This window comes from Pseudorasbora parva, chromosome 3 (assembly GCF_024679245.1).
Source record: "Pseudorasbora parva isolate DD20220531a chromosome 3, ASM2467924v1, whole genome shotgun sequence".
In the NCBI taxonomy this organism is placed as follows: domain Eukaryota; kingdom Metazoa; phylum Chordata; class Actinopteri; order Cypriniformes; family Gobionidae; genus Pseudorasbora; species Pseudorasbora parva.
In genome coordinates this window covers 55,822,204-55,828,203 of record NC_090174.1, presented here as the reverse complement: position 1 = coordinate 55,828,203, position 6,000 = coordinate 55,822,204, and the positions used below count along the sequence as shown (strand labels likewise).

General features: G+C 35.6%; 1 protein-coding gene across 2 annotated transcripts in view; it reads right to left on the bottom strand.

The window, feature by feature from the left end:
* Window positions 1-6,000, bottom strand: part of sh2b3 (SH2B adaptor protein 3) — a 78,184-nt gene that overhangs the window by 21,269 nt on the left and 50,915 nt on the right. The window lies entirely within an intron of this gene.

The window sequence follows — 6,000 nt, the reverse complement described above, 5'->3', positions numbered from 1 at the left end:
TGTCCTTTTGAGTGAGTCACGCTAAATCATGGCTTAAAATAGCTTCACGCGCACTGGCTAGTGCCAAAGTAATGGGTGCCGTAATGCTAAAATCCTTCCTCTTTGAATCGCAGTCAACCTTCACACAAAGAGGAGAAAACCCCACTGACTCATTTACATCCACATGCACATGCATGCACATTTGCACACTTCTGCTCTAATTCCAAGAGAACAAGAACTGATTGAAGTATTTACCACCACACACACACAAACACTTCTCTAATTGTTTTCGCCAAGGCAAATGCATGAAAGCTGCTTTTAAACTTACAGAGCACATTTCCACAAAGACTGTGTCCGAGAATCAGTGTTGAGGGTTTGCAAGTTCACAAACCACAGACCAATCAGCTTGAAGCGTCTTGGTTAATAGGTTTTAAACGGTTTAACTGTTGACGTCCACTTTCCTAGTTAAATTTCAGGGGCGACTCCATTATCACTGAACATCAACACATTGTACAAGAACTCTGTTGGCAGTTTGTATGTTATGGCTGCGTACATGTTATTAAAACTAGGCTTTCCTATAGCTCAAACAGTAGAGCTTGGCCCTAGCAACACCAAGGTCATGGGTTTGATTCCCAGGGAAAACAAGAACTGACAAAAAGGCTAATGTGTACCTTGAATGCAATGTAAGTCGCTTTGGATAAAAGCGTCTGCCAAATGCATAAATAAAAATGTATTGCTACAAAACAAACAATGATTTAAAGTTGTGGTACCGTTGGAAACAAAAGATTAGATTATAATTTAAACTAGTATATACACTCTAAAAAGTAATTCAAGTCAATTCAAATTAAATAAATGCATGGTTGCAAGTTAAAAATTTAAAAAACTTATTGTTTTATTAAACATTTTAAGTTGCAAATATTATTTTGTAGAATTGTACCAAATAATTGCAATAATTTTAATATAATCTGTAATTTAAATGTACATTTCTGTTAATTGGCCTTTTTTTAAAATTAGGTTGAAGTAACAATGAAATTGCCTTGATAACTTCGGCAATTAGGCAGTTGATTTTCTAGTTCCCAGCATGCTTTGCTGGATAAAGAGAATAAATGTTGAAATTAAGTGTTAATTTATTTGTTTTTAGTGAAGAGAAAAACCTGTTAGTGTTTAATGCTCTTATGGTTGACATTTAAACGCATTTCTGTAGTGATGAAGTTTTTGTGGTTACCACTGAAGAGTTAGCCTGACGTGGTCATACTCAATTCTAGTCAGAATATGAGTCTGAAACTGCTCCATTGGGCTGTGATTATGGGGCGTGGTTCAACCGAACCAGGAAAGACCTCAATTGGATAGACCTACAACCAATCAGAGCAACGACGCGACGCATTGTCAAATGTCAACTGCACCGCATTTTTTTCACCGCGGGTTGTTTTCTATGTCCGCAGGTTGAAGCGACTATTATGTGATATATAGACCAATGAGTGTGAATTTTAGCAGGCAACCTTGCCAAAATAACACACATTTTACCCCCCAAACGCCATATTTCCCCCGGAGAACCCCCGAGAAGCTATTGTTTAGGGCTAGTAGTTGGCAGATTTTGTTGTAAAAACTTGGCAACCCTGTCTGTACGCGCGCTGGAATAAACGATCTTAGCCGGTGTTGTAAAAAAATTAAATAACTTATTGATACACAGAGTACTCACCCAACATGATCATCATTTCTGAGAGAAATTGTGAAGGTGAATGCAGATACAAACAAGCTCTCCATTTAAGATTCGATAAAATATAATCCAAGCCCCTTTGATGACGAGATGATTACGTTACTGTTGATCGTCTGTCCGTCATCGTCTAAAGCCCGCCCTGATGATCTCATTGGTCCGAACAGTTTCTGTTCGGGGATAATTACTCCTCTATGGAGCGAGGCCAGACCGAACTGCCCGACCTAAAAATGTTGTGGGCGGGGCTAAGTGACTCTGTAAGAAATGACTGTGCTAAGTTGCCAGTGACAAGTAATACATTACTTGTTCATTAAATATACATTATGTTAGCATGTGCCATGATAGCTGTTGATTTGAACTGAAATAGATAAGATTAATAGTTTCCAGGGCTACAACTCTAGAGTGACTTAATTTATTAAAGTAATCAATAAAAAAATGTGTGCTTATGCTACAAATGATTAAGTTCCTCCAACTCAATGTAGCTCAATCAAAGTTATCACAACTCCAAAAAATTGAGTCAACGCATTATTTTTTGAGTTCATATGTTTATGAAGTGAACAAAAGAGCATTTAAACTATGCATACTGCTACGTACAGAAGATGATTAATACTAGTATATGATTGCAAATAAAAGATGATTGAAGGTTGTTTAACCCTTAAAGACCGAGACATCTGCTCGCGGCTAAAAATAACCATCATTCTAAAACGTTTAATAACTTTTAAACAGCTAATCTAATCTACATGCTGCTTTCCAGAAGTACTAAATTTCTTGCGATCGATCATTCAGAGGCTCTGTAGTCCGCGTGGATGCATCATCAAAATATGCAGCACTGAGTCGTCAAGGAAAAGGACATTGGTTGGTCCCTTGAGCCAAACAGAAAAGATTTTGTATCATTGGTCCCACCCCCCATGCCCCGATTCGTTAAAACTGTCATCAACTCAACCAATAAACACAGTGTTTGGTCTTTTGAACCACCAATCTCGTGTTTCTCTGAAAAATTAATGAGAAAGTGGGTGTGAATTTGTGTGCATGTAAATAAACAGAAATAAACGCGTGCAGAGAGCTCTCTCACATAGCACAGCACACAAAAGTAAGTATATTTCTCTATTAGTATGTAGTTTGTGTTTTATACCGTTTTCACTCAATTTCCTCAATTTGTGTTTGAAAAGAATATTTGCACTGTTTGTTCATTTACTCGGTATACTTTTTTGCACGGTAACTTGGTCACAACTTGTTACATTGTTTGCATTTTTTTATGTTCAAATTATAATATATTTCTCTGAAGAAAAATGTTTGTTTTAGTGTTATTATATAACAATCTTTCTATTTACTTTAATCTTTGAACGTTTTAGGACACATCTACATTGTTTTCACTCAAAATCAAGAAAAGCCTAGAATAATATTATAGTAAATGGCTATAACTTGCTAAGGGATTGCTACATGTAGACAACATTTCATCTGAAAGTCTAAAACAACCAAGTCTAACTTTCTTAAGGGGGAAAAAAACTTCATGAATTTCTGAGTTCACAGTAAAAATACCACATTTTTGCTGCTGCTTTTCTTTTAATTATATTAATTTAATCCATTCTCAAAATAAATACATGTAAAATTGGGACACTAAATGAGCTAGATGGAAACTTCAGGTTCTCCTTTTAAAAATGATATATGGCACTATGCTAACTGCTACAATGTGTGAGAACAAACAAAGAAAAGTAGAGGCACGTCAGGCGCCCCAAAAATGTTCTAGTAAACATACCCATACCAAAAAAATAAATAAAATAAAATAAGCTTACAAACAAAAGATGTTTTAAACTAGTATACATACCGTAAAAAAGAAAAGAAAAGAGGATTAGTTTAGGCTACTAGTGTATGTTTACAAAAAAAAAAGATGTACACTAGTATATACGTTTACAAACAAAAGATGGTTTCAATTAGTAACCATACTTTTAGGAACAAAACGATTCAAAATAGTACAAATACACTTATGAATCAAAAATTATTCTAGTATACATACTATACAAGCAGAAGATGCAGTAAGTCATAAACCAGAAGCGTCATGAGTTCAAAGATTATTTTAAAATAATCAATTCATGATATTTATAGACAAAAAATATTTTATTTCACACATGAAAAAAAGTGTCTGGAGCAGCTGTGATGCACACCAAAAATAAAAACGAAACAGTCAAATGAGGGTTTTTATCTTGTGTAATTTAACTCTACGCATTCAAATACCTTCAAGAAAACACGCACAACTATCAATGCAATCATACATTAAAAAAAGATGCTGTCTAGTAGCTTCAGGGTGGTTAGACACTGTTTGTTAGTAGCTTGTAGTGTATATAATTCGTTTTATTGATTTTTATTGATTAGCTTGACTAAATCAAGCTACACTTTCAAACTAGCTTCCCCAACCATGTTGTGAAACGACTGCACTCTAGTCTAAACTAAATACTGCCAAATGTGACAAATCATGACGGCTCTTTAACCAAAGACCGAAAAAAGAAGAAATCCATATTGGCTCGATTTCTATGACCATATTTGGGCCCTGTTTCTGTTTGTCGGAGGCTTGAATACTCACCCTCACTCTACAAAATACAAACATTTTGCTAGGCTGTGTAGAATGCTGTTTATCTGTTTTCTGACACGACTCTGTAGTGCATTTCCTGCGACTCTGAGCCCAGCCAACTTGAGTTTCAACGTAGGCAGTCCATGTTAGACGTATGAGATGCACTGGAGTCCTGTAAGGCAGCGGGCCTATTTATTATTCACTCGATCCATTTAAAATCCTGTTTTTGTGTATTGTGTGAGGATTTCATGGCTCATCCTCACATTAAAAAGTTTCATTTCAAGTCAGTTCTCTGGTGTCACCGCATAAAACAATGTTTAATTGTGCATGAGTGCAGTTTAAAGTGCCACAACAAACAGCCACGCCATTCATCTGAATAACTCCACTTCCTAATTGTTACTTTTGCGTTTAGTCACATTCTCAGAACAACCTTTCAAAATGAGTCACATAATGAAATTAGCAATAACAATCGCAAAGGAATCTAGAAACAACCTAACGCTGAAAGCCACAAGGAATCACTTAATATTCAACATTATCGATCTGACTGTACTTACGCTGATGTATGAGAACTGAACTGAGCTGGATGATGACATCATTACAACATTTTTATAAAATAAAACATTTAGAACTGCTTTATAGATGAAAAGAGCTAATTTAATAATTGATGATCTTTAGAACAGAACAGAACAGATTAATGAACAACAGTCGAAATGCACCATTTTCTTGTTTATCACTGTAAAGCTGTATTGAAACAATCTTTATAGTATAAAGCATTATATAAATAAATGTGACTTGACATTAGGAAGAGATGTCTCTGTGTTATCCAGAGGCGGCTTTTGCAAATTGGAGGCCCGTTTAAAAACAAACAGCGCAAAAGAAAAACAAAACAAAACCAATGTCTCACCACCCAATGTGAAAAAAAAAGATGGACATTTTATAAAATAAAGCTGCAATTACTTTATGATCTCTGTTATATTTGACAATTGTATCTTATATTTCACACTTAAGTCTATTTATAAATGCATTCCATCTGTCAATATCCACACATTCTCTCTTTAACCAGAATCATGACCAAGTCTCGCATAGCCAGACAGACACACACACAAATTCGTTTTTGTGAATTGAGGGGACATTGCATAGGCGTAATTGTTTTATACCGTACAAACTGTATTTTCTATGTCCTCATATTTCACCCTCTCTTTGCAATACCTGTCATACCCATGTCACTATACACATTTGTGTCCTGATATGTCACAAAACCAAGCATGCGCACGCACGCACACACACACTTTATTACATGTAATTTAAATATATTATATTTTTGTATGCACAAGCAGTTTGACAACAGCCGGTATGCTCCACACGGAGATCTGATCTCACCATCATCGGCCCATCTGTGATTACATGAAGAAGCAGAAAAAACTGAGACAGACTAAATCCAGAACAGTGGCAATGTCTCCAAGCCGCTTGAAGAAACCAAACTCCAAATCTACCTGAAAAACTATGTGCAACTGTCCACAGGGCAAAAGCTTTTAAACACAAAGAGTGGTCACACCTGTTGTCAGACACGTAAATACATGTGCATACAAAAAACTCACAGGATATTACAATTAATGGCAAAAGTAATGTTTGGAAATGTAAACTGATATTTCCTACTGACACACTACAGCTAAATATATAAATAACTGTCTTAAAACAATTTTTACCTCTAGTGAAATTACTCACACACACACACACACAC